Below are 21,134 nucleotides of genomic sequence, written 5' to 3'. Positions count from 1 at the left end.
TGCTTCAATTCCTGGTTTTGCCATTGGCTACTCATGAGACTGTGGATAACTTAATTTTCCCTACATTACAGATAAACTGAAACTCAAAGCAGCTAATCGCATCTACCTTGCACAGTTCTAGTGTGATGTATAAGCCTCTCAGTATAATTCTAACCCAGTAACTGCACAATATATGTTAGCTCTCGGGGTAGTGGTATTGTATAATTAAGTCAACTCACAAAGACCAATATATGTTCAAGGTCACACAGCTGGTAGACATAAAATTGATTTTTAAAAATTACCTTTTAACTCACATACATAATTGATCATAAGAATTATATCAATTTACAATCCCACAAAAAATATCAACTTCGCACTCTGGTACCAACATGAAAAACTGTCATTTAAATAACATTATTTGATCAAGCAAGATATTAAATGATTTTATTCTACTTCTGGACTTCTTAGCAAAAAGATTTATTTCAGATAAAAAAGTTAAAATGTATGGTACTTATATGACCATAGAAGTCGAGATCAAAGGTTAGACTGAAATATAGAATACAGACAACAGTATTATGAGGTCGAAATCATCTGTTGTCATGTGATTTCATTATCTGTTATTATTTTTCTTTTATTCTTTGACATGAGTTTATAAAGACTTTAGTGTTACTCGAAATAATCTATATTTGCAAATTTATATGGGAATACGGAGATTACACCTATATAAAATCCCTAAAGAGCATATACATTTTCAATTTGGCTTACCAAGGCAATACACATTATGGTTTATGTTACACATATGCTGGCCATCATCAAAGTCACCTTCAATGAAAGACTTGGGGAAGTAGCAGTTTCAGGAGTTAATTCTCCCCACTCTTTGAATCTATCTCATCTCTATATAGTATGCAAATTTTCTTGGAGATATTCCAGAGACTGAATACTATGGGAAAAAAGTCTTAAAAAAAAAGACTTAAAATGTCTGTCTTCTCTGATTAAAATTCCAGTAGATATACCTTTTAGGGAGAGAAAAGTTTTTGAATGCACTTATAATTGGACACTTTTAAAATTTCTTAATTATTTACACTTCCTATGTTTGAACCAACATAATGACAATGCTGAATGAGAGCTAAAGAGCTCTCTTTTACTCGAACATAGGGATCAAATTCCATAAGGATGAATAGGGCCAGAGAGTGGACTGTTGCCACTTCAACTCATTTTGCTGCCTCTAAGCAAATTACATAAAGCCGAAAATTCACCTGTTTGTAATCAATAGCTTAGCCTCTAATACCATCACAGTTTTCTCTGTAAATATTGCCTGAGTACTTGAAAAATAATCTTAAAATATATTTTTCAAGTGGCAGGCATAATTGGTATAACATGAATTAGTCTAGTATTTAGATTGATCATGTTTATTTTGATCTTTTCAGACACTCCCCATATTCTTATGTGTAACAGGGCATAATGGAAATAGTGCTGATTAGGGATATGGGAGATCTGACCTTCAATGCTGACCCTGACCCTTGAATTTTTCTTTTGGTTTGAAAAAGTAATTTCAGTTATTTGAGTCAGCATTAGGTAAAATGAGGTTATTTAGACTAGGTGCTAAGAAAGTTTTCAGCTGATGTTTTATGAACCTCTGACCAAGGTCATGTTGATAATAAGATATATCCCAACAATTGAGATAATATAGGCTTATGCAAAGGTGAATCTAAGGTGGTGGTGTGAACACAGCATAGGACGAAGCTCACCATTGTATTAACGTGGATATATCACAAGGTGGAATTTGAAGTGGACAGGTAATTATTTTTTCCTTCTAATTTTGTTGTCACCTCAGATTTATAAAGCTGAGTTAAACATATTTCTCAATTGTTCTATGAAAAGCCCTTCCCTTGTTTTACTTTTTATTTATATTTTTTGCTTAATTTTTAGTGTCCATTTCCTTTCCCTTTACTGCTCATCATCTTGGTCATATATGTAACCTTGTAAAACATATCATGTTATTGTACACGGGTGTTTTTGTGTTTTCAGTTTATATAAATGATGCTATTCTACAGTTCTTGGCTGTTTCTTAATTTATAATTCAAAACTATGCATTTATGGACATACAGTGTGGAATGATGCACACTGGAGACTCAGAAGGGTGGGGGTGTTGGATGAGAAGGTACTTAGTGGGTACAATACACATTATTCAGGTGATGGTTACACTAAAGTCCAGACTTCACCACTATGCAATACATCCATGTAACAAAACTTTTCTTGTCCCCCCTAAATTTATACAAATAATAAAATCTATGCTATATGGTACATTTAAAATCTATCCATTTTTCTATATGTATCTAGCTTACTGATTACGATATATTACTTATTTTTCCAGAAATGAACACATAGATCACCTCAAATTGTTCATTACCATAAATACACTGTACTGCAATTGATATCTAAAGTTCAGCACAAAAAGCATGTCAGCAGGGGAAGAAGGGGAAATCTGATGATCCTGGACACTTCTTTTTAATAGACCTGTATGATATTTTTTAACAAGGCAAATAACCAGAAGTGGGGACTGCTAATCCATAATCATGTCATTCTTAATTTCACTACTAACTGCCAAATTGATCTCCAGAATGGCTGTATCTTTCTTGTTGGACATTGTTCCGGGAAAACTCTACTTCTTTTGGTTGCTACCAGCAGCTTCAATCTCCTGACCCTGTAACTCAACCATTGGCCTCCAATGCTACCAGTGAGTGGGAGAAAGGGATGGAAGAGACACATTAGCTCTTTCCTACCTTAGCTCAAATGTGACACATGTCACCTGGAGACCAGCAGCCAGAACTAGTTACTCAACTCCAAGGATGCCTAGAAAATATAAAAGACTCCGTGAATATTTTGTGAACAATGTCTGCACCGGGATTTAACTTCCCAAGTCTGAATGCTTTGCCTTGTTACAATACATTTTATGCCTTTATAATAAAGAAAAAAAAGTGTAAGCAATGATCAAAGAGTCAATTTTGTGTGTCACTGCCAGATTTAATCATGTCACTCCTCTGTTCACAAGCCGTTCATGGCTCCCCTCTGCCTAATAGGCTAAACTTCTTGGCCTAGTTTTCTCTCCAGCAATAGTAGATCAAATTTAGGATGACTTTTCATTCCCATAAATTTTTGATCAGTTTTTATTCAATTTTTGTGTAAATTGGAAGATAGTGACGGTCCCTTAAGAATTGATATGGGATTGAATGAAATTTAATAAGGTGCCTGACAGTTATGCGATTGTGATTTGTAGAACTTTCATTTTATAACGTTAAGCAATATTGACCTCAGAAAAGAATAGAATGAGGAACAAAAAGAATGAATATGTTATTCACCTTTGTTCTAGTCTTTCTACTTGATAACTGCCCCAATAAAAGTCAAAATTAATTTCTGAATAAGACTCGAACAAACTCTTTCAAGAAAGTTGATTTATTACCAAGATTTCATGTACAATATGCAAGAAAACACAACAGGTAAATGGATTTCACAAAGAGCACATTGAAGGATAATATGAAGGGATAGAAACAAACAACCAAAAAACAAAAACATGTAACTGAGTGATTCTCATGAGGATACCCTCAGGGATTTGGGAGGTCCCTTTAACATACCTGGGTTTACTTTCGAACCCCAAGAGATGGCCCTGATTCTCTCAAGCAGAAAAAACCCATCTTGAAGCTATGCTCTCCAATTATTTCAGTCGAGCACACAATACAAATAGCTCTTAGGGTGAGCTGAAATATCTGAAAGTTTGCAGCCCTGCTTTAAAAAACATTTACCTCTGCCAGATTTTATAAAATGTCATTTCAATTATTTTTGCACAATAGCATTGAAGGAACAACATTTCCTTGATTAGCTTGACACGTGGTAATTTGGGTAGAGTTTAACTTTATTTATCCTTGACTAGAACAAATTGTCTCTCTGCCCTTGTTTATACAAAGTGCTGTTATTTTTTTTTCTCCTTTCATTTGTATAATCTGTGGCTTGGTTTTATCTTAAATGCTGGTAATTGGTACATTGAGGCAGACTTTAACTGCGTCAAATTCACAGCTAAGAAAGCAAAGTGGTGCGTGGAGGAGAGGGGGCATAGATCCAATACATACATGAGACCTGTTAAACAAAAGCCAAGGATAATTAAAAGCAAAAAGAAAAGAAACTCCTGACAGAACAACGAACTAGCAAAGAGTTTCCAACTTTAGAAAAAAAGAAAACTGAAGAGGAAATATTTCCACCACATGGCTTCAATTGTATTTTACATTGAAGAACATTTACTTACTCTCAAATCTAGACATCTATAAGTTAAGACCAGGGGAGACTCTAATACTTTGGCCTTAACCTCATGGGAAAAGTTTATATGTGAAGTTATAATTCTGCTTTAAAGAGTATTGCCACATTAAATGATGTTCATAAATGGCAATTAGCCTGGAGAACATGTAAACACATACACTATTGTGAATTTAGATGTAAATTTTATTCCCTTTATTATGCTACATTTAATGGAACTATACTGGAGTAGATTACGGAATCAAAGAAAACCTGGAGTTTAAAAGTCACCTCAGAGGCTACTCCAACCCATAAAATGTTTTTTCCTCTCTATGACACATTTCATTCTTATTTTATTGGCTTAAATTTTATTCCATGTCAATTTGGCCTTTGTATGCAGTATCCTAGATGGATTCTTTCATATAAAGGCTCAGTACTGAACAGAAAAAATTTTAAAAGAAAAGGGAATTTACTGAGCACCTACTGTGGGCTAGTCACTCTTTTAAGACTTTCACATATGTTAAGTTTTGTAGTCCTCATAATCAAAATTTACACTTATTTAATAGATTCATATTTATACTTTTTGCTTTTAGATTTTATTTTTATAAAAACTAATAGATGTTCCCCCACAGAAATCTTGGAAGATATTCAGAGGGAACTATGAATCATCTATAATCTACAGTCTACATATAATCATGATTAAGCTTATATTCATTTTTCAGGTGGATGTCTTCATTTTTAATGTAATTGGAATCATACAGGTTATGCAGTTTCTTGCCCTTCAATTTTTGCTGAAATTATATCATCAACATTTTCCTATGTCATTTTGAATTCTCCATCCATGATTTTGAAGGGCCCATTATGTTTCATTATTTGGTTGTACCATAATTAGTCTAACCTCTCTGGTATTTTGGGGGCATGTAATTTACTGAGATTCTTACCTCCTATGAAACCGAAATGCATCTACAAATGGTAATACTGTGAACTGCTATGGTCACCGCCTCCCTTTCAAGGTTATTGCTGTAACCCAATTGAAATCTAAATGTTGCCACAAAAAGTGTGTTAGCAGGAGATGAAGGGCTGGGGATAGCACAGAGAGGTATTGAGAAGAAAACATCAGCCAGATACACAGTACTCTGCCCTATTATTTACTCTATTATTCTAGCCAAAATTTAAAAGAGCTAGGTTCAAAACATCCGGCCGTTTGTGTCCTGGGCTCCAGGTCTTCCTGAGGCCAGTTAAACTGGTGCACACCTCAGTAAACTCCTAATATAAATTCTTTTCTGAGGGGCAATATATTTTTGTTAGATTGCTTTGTACCTTATGACCAAAGAGGCCCAAATGAACAAAATACTTAGTGTCTATAACAAAGATGATAACAGATTTTTATTAGTCAGGGTTCTCAGAGAAACAGAACCAATAGAAAACATGCATCTGTACACACACACACACACGCACACATATATATATATACCGTGTCATATATAAATAATATAATAAATATCATATATAAATATATATAAGAAAATGTATTATGAGGAATTGGCTCATGTAATTATGGAGACAGAAAAGTCCCAGATCTGCCATCTGCAAGGTGGAGACCCAGAAAAGTCCAGTGGTGAAATTCAATCTGAATCTGAAGGCCTGAGAACCAGGTGAGCCAATGGTATAAATCCCACTCTGAGTGGGGATTCCAAAGGAGGAAGGGAAGGAAGGGTGTAAGAGTTGAGAAACTACCTCTGGGGTACTGCATTCACTATTTGGACAACAGGATCAGTAGAAGTCCAAACCTCAGCATCATGCAATATACCCTTGTAATAAACCTGCACCTGCACTTCCTAAATCTAAAATAAAAGCAGAAATTTTAAAAAGCAAATGAAAGGAAACAGTTCACAGTGTTACCATTTGTAGATGCCTTCTGGTTTTGTAGGAAGAATCTCAGAAAAGTATGTGCCCGCCAAAATACCGGAGATATTAGACTAATTGTGATACAACCAAATAATGAAACATAATGAAAGAAAAAAGGAAAATTATGTGAAAAAGAAAAAATAAAAACAAAAAAATGAGCAAAAATCCAATTCTAAGAGCAGGAAAAGATGAGATGTTCCAGCTCAAGCAATGAGGCAAAAAAAAAAAAAAAAAAAAAAAAAGGCAAGCTCCTCCTTCCTCCACCTTTTTGTCTGTTCAGGCCCTCAACAGGTTAGATGGTGACAACTCACACTGGGGAGGGTAATCTACTTTACTGAGTCCACTGGTTCAAACACTCATCTCATCCAGATATATCCTCATGAACACAGCCAGAAAGAATGTTTAACCAGATATCTGTGCATTCCCTGATTCATTCAAGTTGAAATATACAATCAGCTTTCTCAAGTCCACCTCATCAACTCGGCATTCACACAAATTCCCTTAAGCCACAATTAATCTCCAGATAAAGACAATAATAAGGTCATAATTCCACCTAACATGATACAACTATCCTGCTTACCAGAATGTATTAACTCATTTCCCAAAAGAAGAGGTAAAGTTCTTAAGTGATAATTACTCTTCTTCTTTCCATCCTATAACTTAAATACTATGGTGTCAAATTAACAATACTATAAAACTATATATAAAGTCAATATGTCTTATGTTACGTGATAAGAGAATAAGAGTGAGAAGAAAAAGAAAAACAAATACACACACAACAGATGTTCATATCAAAATAAGGAGGAAAATTCACAACAATTATAGTCCTTCTTTCTGCAACTAGTCACATGATCATAGCTGGTCTTTATATCTACGTTCTTCCACTACCCATTATGTATTTTCCTTGCCTTCAGCAAGCACTTCAGGTAGTTTTGGTTCTTTATCTGCTGGGGTAGCCCAAATCTTCATTCCTGAAGGGTCTGGGCCATTTGTTGTCTTGCCTGGATTGGGTTGTTGTAGTGTTCCATTTACCTTAATCACATAGCATGATACTAATAAGAGATGCCCTAAAGGCTCTCCTGTATTTCAAACCATACTTTTTTTTACCTCCACTGTAGAGTAGTAGCCCAATTTCCTCCTTGGCAACTAGGATCAATCAGCCCAGCCAATCCCTTAACTCCTCCTTTGTCTGTTGACTCGGAGGCATTAAGAGCCTGAAGTGGCTGGTTCACAGTCTTAACTTCTGGTTCAATTGAATCATTGTTGTATTTATTGGAGGAAGAATTTCTCCCTCTGGAACTAAATCGGCTAGGCCAGCAGAGCACAAAGTCACAGAAATAGGAAGCAAAAATTGTGCTAGTGGGTCACTAGGGGTACTAGTGAGTGGTGCCACTCCATTTCCATCCTTTAATTTCTAGATGATGAACCCCGGCTATAAGAGTAACAGCATCATATACTAGATACTGATTCAGAGCATATACAGTCTCCTGGAGGACCTCACCCCTGGCCAATTACAGTGCCAACCAAGATATTGTCACTTGGCTGGCACTGTAATTGAGTCTTCAAAAGACCATTCCACCATTCTATCAAGCCAGCTGCTTCCAGATGGTAGAAAATATGGTAAGACCAGTGAACTCCACAGCCATGGGCCCATCGCTGAACTTTTGCTGTGAAGTGAGTTCCCTGATCTTAAACAATGCCAGGTGGAATACTATGATGACAGATAAGACATTCTAAGCCACAGATGGTAATTTTGGCAAAAGCAATGCAAGCATGGAAGACAAATCCATATCCAAATTACCTATTCCAGTAAAGACAAAACATTGCCCTTTTCATAATGAAATGGATCCAGTGTAGTCAACCTGCCACCAGGCAGCTGGCTGGTTACCCCAAAATGGGGCCGTATTGATGGTCTCAGTGTTGGTCTCTGCTGCTGGCAGATAGGGTATCACCAGTGGCTGGAGCCAGGTTGGCCTTGGTGAGTCCATGTTGCTGAGCCCACACAAAGCCACCATCCCTGCCACCATGGTCACCTTGTTCATAAGCCCATTGAGTGATGAAATGGATGGCTAAAGAAAGAGGCTGACCAGCAACCACAGATCATCTTACCCACTTTATTAAAATCCTCCTCTGCTGCAGTCACTCTTTGGTAAGCGTTCACATGATACACAAATATCTTCACATTGTTTGCCCATTCAGAGAGGTCTATCAATATATCTCTTACTCAAATCTCTTGGTCACCAATTTTCCAATCATGTTCCTTCCAGGTCCCTGATTGTCCAGCAAAAACATTGGCTACAGCCCATGAATCAGTATATAATCACACATCTGGCCACTTCCTCTTCCAAGCAACATGAGAAACTATTGAATTTCTCAAAGTTCTGCCCACTGAGAAGACTTTCCTTCACCACTGTGCTTCAGCGTTATTTCAGAGAGAAGCTGTAATGCAGCAGCTGTCCACTGTTGTGTGGTGCCTGCATATCATGCAGATATGCGTAAACCAGGCCATGTGTAAACCAGGCCCCCGTTTTCTCTTCCTTTGTCAACTGATTGTAGGAAACTTCCCATGAGGTCATAGGTACAGGCAGGGAGAGAAAAATTAACTATCACATAGGTTCACTCTATTCCGAGCAGATCACGTTGAAATTCAAGGTAGTTCATTTAAAATAAATATTTAAAGAGTAGAGTCCTTCCACCCCACAAGACAAGAGACAAAGACATAAAGGTTTCCAAACCAGCTCCTATGAGGAATGATAAAAATAAATGAAAATATTTAGAATAGTGAAAGTTATTGACAAATGTTAAAATGTTGTCTTGTGTAAGAGGAAATTGACTTGTTCTATGTGGTTGCATGGCTTAGAATTTAGACCAGTGAAATATAATTTTGTTTAATATAAGAAAAAGCATTCCAAAAGAGTGCAATACAAAATGGATTGGCTGCTTCAGAAAGCAGTAACCCCCTGGAATAGTCAGGTATATAAATAACAATCATTAAAAAGATACATTAAGAAGGGAAGTCAAGATATTGGTAGGAAGCTCTATCATGTGACATTCCAGTTGACTTCCAAGTTCAATGGTTTTTAAAATATAGGCTATTATAACAAGAAGATACCTTTTTAAAGCTTTAAAAGAAATTCAGAATGAATGTTGACTGTCTTTTCTTTGAGGGGCCAAAACAAAAGCTTGGTTAGGAATGTTATCCACTAATGTGCTACCAAGATTATTTTTCCAAGACAGTATGAGAAAATGTCATTCAGAGTGAATACAAATTATGGTTTAGAGGGAAGAAAGTCAATATCCAAGGAAACAGTGTCAAGTCCAAGGGTGAGAATAAACAAGAAATGTGAGAACTAATAACAAGATCAAGAGACTTTGAGAAAAAGTCAGAAAGCATTGAAGGACTAGAATAAAGCAAGTGGGTCAGAACAGCACAGTGAGCAATGAGCAAGTGTTACCTTCTGCAGAGCTTCATGCTAGGCCTTAAAGAAACAATGGCAAGATGGAAAATATGAGGAAACATATTTATGGAGACCAGCATATAACAGCATTTGTATCTCAAGCATTTACATTAAATTGTGATGATAACTTTTAAGAATTTTGGAGCATTAATAAATATAGAATAGGTGATAGAAGTTCAAGATGCTTACAAGAAAATAAGTGAATTTATTAAAATTTAAATATAATTGAAAACTCATGTATAGAAGGAAAAACCTAGATGAGGAAGAGCAATCACACTGCAGTATTTTTGCAGTTTTTAATGTTTTTGTAATATTTAACTCTTGGGTTCTTCATAAAAGAGAATCTCTTGCTAAAGGACACCTCATGGTTTGGTTTGATTTTGTTTTGTTTTGTTTTCATTAAAATTGAACCCATAGGACTGTCATGCATTCATGACATAGAGGCAAAGAGCATGAGCTTTGAAATTATACAGGCATGAAGTTAAATTCCAGCTTTGCTGTTACTAAATATAGTTATTACCTTGTGGAAAATGGCACTGGAAAACCAGCTTTGTGCTTCAACTTTGCATTTGTCAATTGAGAGTTGTTCTGAGAGTTAAATGAGAAATATATCCCATGCATTTAGCACAGTTCTTGGAACATTACAGGTGTGCATTAAATTGTAGGGAGGGTTATGAGTTTTTCTAAAGGTTTTGTGTATTCATCTGCTCACTAATGAAAAGTTCATTGGCTATCAGAGCTTGGCCTGATCTATTCAGCCATCACCATTACAGAGGCTACAGATTTTCACAAAATCTAAACAAAAGGTGAAATCAATGATGGCATCCAAATAAGAAGGGACGCCCAAGTTAGAATTTGGAGCTACGATTAACTTTTCACTCTGCCTTCAAAGCAGAAAAACCAGGTGGCCTTTGTTATAAACAGATCTCTATTTATTGCAGTGTCATAGCATGAAGTGAGTAATGATGTTGTCTAAGGGTTTATTAGCGTCAGCCAAGAGCCCAATAGTAGAATATGTGTTTAATCTGGACCAGCCAGGTTTCCTCTAAACCTGCTACCTACAATTAAGTTAAACAGCAGCTCAAATTATTTAATTCAGATCATTTATTTGGACAAAACATATTCTAAGTTCAGCTTCACAGGGCTAAGACTGTCATTTTACTTAAGTTACAACTCTGTTAAATTGACAGCATACCAAAGGTATAGCAAGATTTGGCAGTTGACCCAAGAAATTGCACATGTGGTGGGTCAATTTTCAAAAAAATATTTTCAAACTGCAATGATTCCACGCTGTGCCATGCTGTGCCTCTTGCATACAAACAATTAGAATGGACTCATAAACAGGAAATGTGGTAGCAGAGAAGAATGAAAAAGTGGGATGAGATTAGAGATAAAATTGTTTGCCTTGCAAAGAAGGGCGGGATGAAAGAGTAAGGTGAATAAAAGATGCCTTTCAGCAAGAGAAAGTAGTATACAGCCAAAATCCCAGTCCATAACTACCATATAATCCATAAATTACCTGCATGACTGTAATGTAAATAAATTGTTTGAATCTAGCTTAATTTCTCCATTACAGATTTTAAAAAGGAGTCTCAGGAAGTAAAATGACTAGTGACTCTCCAGTGTACCTCATTCTTCTGACAAAACCAGAAATCGAACTATGGTTGTCTCACTTCAGTGCTATTTCCATGTTACATTTTTCAAGTGACTCTGCATTACGAAGGCCATATCTTAGAAATGCACCTTCAAAAAATATATATCGTAGATGCAGAGGCAGTCCAGAGTTCAGCCTACTGGTTAAAACATTCACACCAGCAACAAACCTAGATTTGACTTTTTTTTTTTTTTTTAATCTTTTGAGACAGACTCTCGTTCTGTCACCAGGTGGGAGTGCAGTGGTGCAATCTTGGCTCACTGCAAGCTCCACCTCCCAGGTTCATGCCATTCTCCTGCCTCAGCCTCCCGAGCAGCTGGGACTACAGGTGCCTGCCACCACGCCTGGCTAATTTTTCTTTTTTTTAATAGAGATGGGACTTCACCATGTTGGCCAGGATGGTCTCAATCTCCTGACCTCGTGATCAGCCCGCCTCGGCCTCCCAAAGTGCTGGGATTACAGGTGTGAGCCATTGCACCCAACCTAGATTTGATTTTTTTTAACCATAGCTAGCTAGTTATGTAGCTTTGAGTGATGTGTTTATTTTTTCTGAATGTTGCTTTGGTTTTTGTTTTCACCTTATTTCTAAAAGGTTTGTGTACTGATTGACTGGAGGGTGGTGAGAAATAAATATGACAACCTCATCCAGTTATTGGTGTTGCTATAATATTAAATTATACAACAAATATAAAGTACTTAGCACAGTCCCTGCCACACAGGAGGTATTTAGTAAATGACAGGTCTTATTATGAAGGTCAGAATTTTGAATATATCTCCCTAATCAGACTGTTAGATCTGACAGACCTGCTTTATTCTGAAATAAAACTTAACTACACAAGAAGGTAAAGTCTGATCATGTTTGCTGACTAGCTGTAAAGGGCATCACAAATACAGTATATTCATTTTCAAACATAGATGAGGCACTAAAGCTGATCAAATCATATGTTTTATGTTAAGTAAAGATTTGGGCTCATTTTTTAAGTATATAAAAGCAAAGATTTGAGAAACTACCAGCAGAAACATGTAGAAAAATGCTGGAGCTAATCATGCCTCATCAGGTCTACCTCTTGGTAGAGATCTTAGCCATGCTTGCTGATGGCCATGTGGAAAACTGTATCTTTCAGCCTCCTAAGAGCATTCAGAGCTAACCAGTATTTGTTTTCATTTTTTAATTTATTTTTTCCTGTGGACAATACAGCTCCACTATATATATATACACATACATTTTTATATGTACATATGTATATGTATATATATTTTTTATATGTACATATGTATATGTATATGTATATTTTTTATATGTATATATACACATATATATGTGTATATATATACACATATATATGTGTATATATACATGTATATGTGTATATATATACACATATATATGTATATATATACATGTATATGTGTATATATACATATATGTGTGTATATACATGTGTGTGTATATATATACATATATATATATATATATATTTTTTTTTTTTTTTTAAGATGGAGTCTCACTCTGTTGCCCAGGCTGGAGTGCAATGGTGTGATCTCAGCTCACTGCAACCTCTGTCTCTGGGTTCAAGCCATTCTTCTGCCTCAGGATCCCAAGCAGCTGGGTCTATAGGCATGCATTACCATGCCTGGCTAATTTTTGTAATTTTAGTAGAGACGGGGTTTCACCAACTTGGCCAGGCTGGTCTCGAACTCCCGACCTCAAGTCATCTGCCTGTCTCAACCTCCCAAAGTGCTAAAATTACAGGCGTGAGCCACTGTGCCCAGCCCACAGTATTTTTTTATGCCAACTAAGACAATAGGAGTCAAAAGTTCAAGTGAAAAGAACCTTTGAGTTCAAGTGAAAAGAACCTCTGGCAATGAATCCACTCGGAGGAAGTGGTTAAGTTCAACCATTGCAATTTTAGCCAATCTAGACCCTAAATTAGAATAAAGTGCATGGCAGGGAAGCATAGGCTTTTACTGCTTTTGGTGGTAGTGCTAGTTTTTTTCTTTCAGTACAAACTTGGAAAAGCAAAAGGCAGTGGAGGCAAAATGCTTGCATTTTTTGAGTTATTTTTGTTTCTGTTTCTCATTTGGAGGACAATCCTGTAGGAGAACACAAAAATAAAGTGTTCTTTAGAGCTAAGTCATGGAATTATCAAGGGCAGAACTAAAAATACTACAGCCTCTATACTGGAGAGGGGTTCAGAGAAATCACTCTGGAAATAAGTGGAACTTGTTATTTTTATTATTTGAAGATCATAAGTAAGAAAGGAAAAAGGCATGTACAACTATTTTAATCAGGGTCCTCCAGAGAGACAGAACCAATAGGAGATAGGCAGGTAGGATGACGGAGGCTGATAACTCCCACGATAGGCTCTCTACAAGTTGGAAAACCACAGAAGCCGGTGGCCTAGCTCAGTTCAACTCAGAATGTCTGGGAACAAAGAAAGCAGATGCTGTAACTCTCAATTCAAGGCCAAAGGTCTGACAGCCCCCAGGAAGCTGCTGGTGCAAGTCCTAGAGACTGGAGGCCAACGAACCTGGAGTTCTGATATCCAAGGGCAGGAGAAAGGCATCCCATTCTAAAAAAGAGAGAGAAAATTCAGCCTTCTTTGCCCTCTTTCCATCCAGTTTCCCAGTTGAATGGTAGATGCCTGTCCACATTAAGGAGGATCTTCCACCAGCTCACACGCCAACTCCTCACCTGCCAACCCACCAACTCACAAGCCAACTCCTCCAACTCACATGCCAATCTCCTCCAAAAACACCCTTAAGGACACTCAAAAACATTTCATCAGCCATCTAGGCATCCCTGTATCCAGTCAAGCTGACATCTAAAATTAACCGTCGCAACAACCTTTAATATTGTCTTAATAATTCTGCAATTTCAGAAGCCAAGGTAGAAACAGAGGCAAGGGAACAAATCTGTGAATGGTTCTGTTTTGACTAACAATAGAAAATGGCTTATGAATTCCCTCAACTCTGTCAATCTGCCCCAGACAACAAGCCAAAGATCCATTCTCTGAAGTCCCCATCTGGGTCCCCCAGCCTACCTTCTCACATCTATTTTGAAAGGCTAATGTTAGAAGAAAAACACACAAAAACTAAAAAGCCTCATTTCTTATTTTCTAGGAACTTACTGTTTAGCAAGTTTCCAAGGGGTTCTTGAAATTACCTGGCAACTTATTAGAAATGCAGACCCTTAGGCCCCAATCCAGAAGCACTGAATCAGAATCTGCATTTGAACAAGGTCCCCAGGAGACCCCATGCAAAGATTGAGTTGCACTGTTCCAGTCTGTTCCGTCATGAGGAGAAACACAATAAAGTCTCCTCTGCCTGTCCCTCTGTCAGGTCCAAACAGAGCAATGGCAGCGCAGATTGCAAAATGAGTATTTGTTAATTGTGCAGGGATTAAACAAGCCCAGCAAGCATTCTAATTCAAATGCAACTAAAATGACTCTGCTCATCAGTAGGAACACAATTTGTCAATCTGTACCTGGCTCATGGAAACCATAACTATTAATCAGCCTAAGTGGAGAGAGACCTGCAAATGAGGGGCTGCGTGTTTATGGTGATCACGGTTGGATGGTCCATTAACACACACATTCTGACCTCTGAACTGAACCTATTAGAACGGACTTATCTTTCCTGCGTTCAAACTTGTACCAGCGACCCTAATCCTTGCTCGCTACCAATAGCATTTCACTTCTCAAAACATCTATTTTATGTTATAAAAGACATGCCTTGGATTTGCCCACGAGCTTCAACCATTCACATACTGTGGGTGTCTATAAGAGAACACCACTGCCGTAAAAAATTTCAATGCTTATCAAATGTTAAAGTAATTACTTACACATTTCAACATTCATTTGATAAATGTTTCTTGGTTTCTCCGTGCCTTGCTGCGAATAAAGACTTATCCAAGCTTACCATTAACCTTGGGAAGATATGATAAATTAACAGATCTTTATGATCTCTGTTATATCCACTAACTAGGGAAAGTTTAGAGTGATGTAGTACAGAAAAGTTTCCCCAATGAAATCCTCGGACGTCGGAGCATATTACCTGGAGACTGTGACATTTAAGTCAATGTGGACAAATAGCAAATATTTACAAATAAATAAAGAAAGGAATGTGCCAGATAGAAAAGGAAAAAAAAATGTACTAACACTTAGAAGTAAGAAGGAACACAGATAAGAAGGAACACAGAACAACTGGAGACCTGCAAGTAAGTAATCCATTATTCCATTATGCCTGCAGTACGGAATGGGGTCACAGAGTAGGGACACAAAGGATGAAACCACAGGGGTAAGCAGGGAACAATCATGAAGAATCTCATAAGTCATATCAGTGAATTAGATGTTGAATGCCACAGGAGTTGGAGAATCAGATTAATGTCTTAGATTCTTTTGGATGCAATTTGGGGAAGAGATCAGAGTAGAGCAAGACTAGAGGAAGAGAGACCCAATAAGAGATGCACAGGTTCAGAGATGAGGAGTTTCCTGACGTCTGTCTGCACAGCTGTTACAGAAGTCTCAAAAAACAAGATCCTCTGGGAGGCCAAGGCTGAGGTCAGGAGTTTGAGACCAGCCTGGCCAACATGGCAAAACCCCATCTCTACTAAAAATACAAAAATTAGCTGGGTGTGGTGGTGCACGCCTGTAATCCCAGCCACACAGGAGGCTGATGCAGGAGAATTGCTTGACCTGGGAGGCGGAGGTTGCAGTGAACTGAAATTGTGCCACTGCATTCCAGCCTGGGCAATAGAGGGAGACTCTGTCTAAAAAATAAAATAAATAAAATAAAATAAAATAAACACAAGATCCCTAATAAGAAAATGAAGCAGAGCTTCTGAAGCCCAGAGAGATCTGATTAGTGCATCTCCCTGAAGGGATTAGGCAAAGTCAGAACCAAAAGGGAGCAAGACAAACAAGGAGGATGGAGAAGAAAAGGGAGAAGTGGGTGAAACAAGACAACTCAGGATCCAAGATCACGCACACTGAACAGACATTAGCTGCTCCTTCAGGGCGCGATGTACTTCTCCAGGCTGCAGCAGACCTTTAAAGAGGACAAAACAGGAATGAAGAGGGTGCCCATTTAAGTTTTTAACACCACCTGGCATTGTTACTAAAGAGTAATTTGAAGCATTTAACAAAGTATACTAATGCACAGCATTTTAAGTGAAAAACAAAAGTTGATGAAAATATGTTAATCTATTCATCTGTCATGAAACACCCAGGCAAATACAAAATATTGAATAGCCAGGGCTGGTGAAAATGTTGTTTCCAGTCATCCAAATATTTGAAACTTGAGTCTTAATGTGAGAGTGGAAAATAGCAAAGTTCACACAAATTAAGCATGTGAGCATATGTAATTTGTAGAGGTGTGCTTGATTTTCGACAATAAAAATTGTGAATTAAATTTTAGACTATTAATCAAATGTTAAATATATCCTTTTGGCATAAAACAATTTCTGTCATTAATTAATCCTTTGGCATTAGGAATTCTCTCCATTCACATTGTCCCATACAGACCCAATCAAACTAATACATATAATTTATACATATACACTATATAAATATATATTCATATATAAATATATATTTATATTCATAAATATGTATACCATATTTATTTATACTATATATAGTGTAAATATATTCACATATATTTATATATCTAAATATATTCACATATATTTATATATCTAAATGTATATATATTACTATATATATTACTATATATAAATATACATACACTATATATATTTACTATATATAAATATATATATACTATATATACTGTATATATATACTATATATACTATATATACTGTATATATACACTATATATACTATATATATATAGTATATATACTATATATATAGTATATATAGTGTATATATAGTATATATATAGTATATATAGTATATATATACAGTATATATAGTATATATATACAGTATATATATACTATATATACTCTGCCAACAATTGAATAAACCTGGCGAAACAGATTCTGACAGATTGTATAAATATATTTATACTACATATAGACAGTATAGTGTATACATATACACTATGTATATAGTATATATACTATAAATATATATACTATATATACTGTACATAATATATACTATAGTATACTATAGTATATATAATACTATATATAGTATAAATAATACACTATATATACTATAGTATATATAATGCTATATATAGGATAAATATATATATAGTGTATAAATATTATTTATACTATATAGATATAAATATATTTATGTATATATATTTACACTATATATAGTATATATTATATATATATGTATACATATATATTCTGCCAACAATTGAATAAACCTGGAGAAACAGATTCTGCCCCTAGAGCACTCAGAAGAAAATACAGCCCTGCTGACCCCTTGCTTTCTGCTACTGGAAGCTCTAAGCAGAGAAACCAGCTGAGCCCTCCAGATTACTCATCTACAGAATTATGATATAATAAATAGATATTGTTTGAAGGCACAAATCTGTGGTAGTTTGTTATGACAGCCATAGAAAATTAACACAAACCTCTTCTGATGGGGGCCTGAGGAATCTCTCTGTTATTTTCAGCCTCACTTCTTTGTGCTTTTGGATAAGGCACCCTTTTTGGACAACTGGCCACTGTACAGAGATGGCAGTTAAGAGCATCCATCTTTTGTTCTGGGTTGGCGGGAATAGTACAATGTGCATTGACTTCATTTGGATGGGCTCACCGTGCTTACTGTTCTCCCCTCCAAATTTTTTTCACTCTGCAGACTCTGAAAGGTTCGTTTTCAAAGTAAGGATGGTGAGTGCTTCAGGAAGTCTCCAGAAGATTATTATTCAACTGATCCTACAAAATAGATTAAAAATAACATTGTGCTAGTTTCCTAGGTTGCTGTGACAAATTACCCCATGCTGAGTGGCTTGAAACAACAGAAGTTTATTATCTCGCAGTCCTGGATGCCAGAAGTCTGAAATCAAGATGTTGGCAGGGTCGTGCTCCCTCTAGGGCTCCAGAGCCACTTCCTTCCTTGCTTCTTCCAGCTTTTGAGGGGGCCAGCAATGCTTGGCCTTCCTTGGCAGTAGACACATCATTTCAGTCTCCACCCCCTCATCAAATGGTGTTCTATGTGTCTTCAAATGACTTTCTCCTCTGTGTGGCTGTGCCCAAATTTCCCTCTTGCTATAAGGACACCAGTCACTGGATTAGGGACTACGCTAATCCAGTATGACATCCCCTTAACTTGACAAATAGCCTCTGCAAAGACCCTATTCCCATAGAAGGTCACATTTTGTGTTTCTAGGTGAACATGAATGTAGGGTGGGACACTATTCAACCCAGTACAGACATAAAGTTCACCTGCTACTTTAGCTTTGGAAAGAAAAATAAAACATCTAAGACAGCATTTGAAAAATCTAAGCTCACAGTGCTTTCCTCAGTTAAACATTTCAAAAGGTTAATCTATTGTTTTTGTCTATGTGGTGCCAAGCCAGAGTGGATGAGATTTATTTATTTTAAAATAAAATGAATTTTATTATTTGATTTGATTTTTTAGAGATGGTGGTCTCATTGTTACCCAGGCTGCAGTATAGTGGCATGATCCTAGCTCACTGCAGCCTTGAACTCCTGGGCTCAAGCGATTCTCCCACCTCAGCTTCTGAGCAGCTGGAACTACAGACATGTGCTGTAGACATAAATAACCATGCCCAGTTATTTATTTTTATTTTTTGTAGAGACAGGGCCTCCCTATATTGACCAGGCGGGTCTCAAACTCCTGGCCTCAAGCTATCCTCTAGCCTTGGCATCCCAAAGTGCTGGGATTATTGGCGTGAGCACTGCACCGGGCTGTAGATGAAACTTAAATCTTAACTAAAGTATTTCACAATATTTTAAGGCAACAGAACAAAAATCACGTTTTCATTTCCTCACAGAAGGATATAATAACTAGTTTAGAGTTATAGAATGTTGGCTTTTGGAAGGCATCTACCTCCCAGCGATCACAAGAACCCTTCCAAGATTGTTGTTCTCTGCTCTAATAAAACACACACACACACTATATATAATATATAAATTTATATTTATATATGCATTTAATACATACTACATAATAATAAACTTCTGTTGTTTCAAGCCACTCAGCATGGGGTAATTTGTCACAGCAACCTAGGAAACTAGCACAATGTTATTTTTAATCTATTATATAGGATCAGTTGAATAACAATCTTCTAGAGACTTCCTGAAGCACTCACCATCCTTACTTTGAAAACGAACCTTTCAGAGTCTGCAGAGTGAAAAAAATTTGGAGGGGAGAACAGTAAGCACGGTGAGCCCATCCAAATGAAGTTTTCATTCAATGCACATTGTATTACTCCCGCCAACCCAGAACAAAAGATGGATGCTCTTAACTGCCATCTCTGTACAGTGGCCAGTTGTCCAAAAAGGGTGCCTTATCCAAAAGCACAAAGAAGTGAGGCTGAAAATAACAGAGATTCCTCAGGCCCCCATCAGAAGAGGTTTGTGTTAATTTTCTATGGCTGTCATAACAAACTACCACAGATTTGTGCCTTCAAACAATATCTATTTATTATATCATAATTCTGTAGATGAGTAATCTGGAGGGCTCAGCTGGTTTCTCTGCTTAGAGCTTCCAGTAGCAGAAAGCAAGGGGTCAGCAGGGCTGTATTTTCTTCTGAGTGCTCTAGGGGCAGAATCTGTTTCCCCAGGTTTATTCAATTGTTGGCAGAATTCAGTTCCATACGGTTGTAGGATTGAGGTCCTGTTTTCTTGGTGGTTGTCAACTGGGGACCAACCTGAGCTTCTAGAGGCCTTTCTCCAGTCGCACATAGCACCCCCTACACCTCAGAACCAGCAACGGGGAGACAGATCCGTGCCCATCTCCTCTGCCTCCTCTTCTACCTTCTTTTTTTCCAATTTTTTTTTTAATTCTATGTAAAGTCACTTTGTTTTCCTATTTTTTAATTTTATTGGTTTTTTTTTTTTTTTTTGAGACAGGGTCCTACTCTGTCACCCAGAAAGGAGTGCAGTGGTGCAATCATGGTTCACTGCAGCCTCACCCTCCCAAGCTGAAGCAATCCTCCCGCCTCAGCCTCCCAAGTAGCTGGGACTGCAGGTTTGTGCGACCATGCCGGCTAATTTATTTTGTAGAGCTAGGGCCCCACTATGCTGCTCAGGCTGATCTTGAACTCCTGGGCTCAAATGATCTTCCCACCTTGGCCTCCCACAGCACTGGGATCACAGGCATGGGCCTCCACACCTAGCCCCTACTGATTTTCAAGGGCTCATGTGATTACCTCGGGCCCACCCTGACACTCCTGGGTAGTCTCTCTATTTTAAAGTCAACTGATTTTAAGATTACCTAAGATTACAAAGTCTTAATTCCATCTGCAAAATCTCTTCACAGCAGTACCCAGATTCTTGTTTGATTGCATAACCAGAGAGCAGGAATCTTAGAACTGTGTTTAGAATTCTGCCTACCACAATGTTATAAAATGACTGTTACGGAGGCTTCGTAAACAGCACCATGCGAAGATTCTTCGCATGACCAGAGGCTGTGCTGTCTTGTGGTTGGTCAGGCTGGTGGATCTGACCAACCACAAAGACAGTCCAAGACAATTAATGCTGAGTACTCCGTCTACTGCCCCAAAGGTTCCTGCTAAGCACTTCCAGGGCCCAATCTCCGTCCTTTGGTCCCACTGGAGCTTCAAGTAATCTATCTACCAGCTACACAAATGCCATAAACTAAGCAAATAACCCAGCAAAAAGGGGGTTTAATCTTCTACAAATCTAATATGATATAGTTAGGTAGCATCTT

The sequence above is a fragment of the Pan paniscus genome, chromosome 18 (genome assembly GCF_029289425.2).
Source record: "Pan paniscus chromosome 18, NHGRI_mPanPan1-v2.0_pri, whole genome shotgun sequence".
Classification (NCBI taxonomy): Eukaryota; Metazoa; Chordata; class Mammalia; order Primates; family Hominidae; genus Pan; species Pan paniscus.
The sequence above is the reverse complement of the archived record's forward strand: the minus strand, read 5'-3'. Positions refer to the sequence as shown.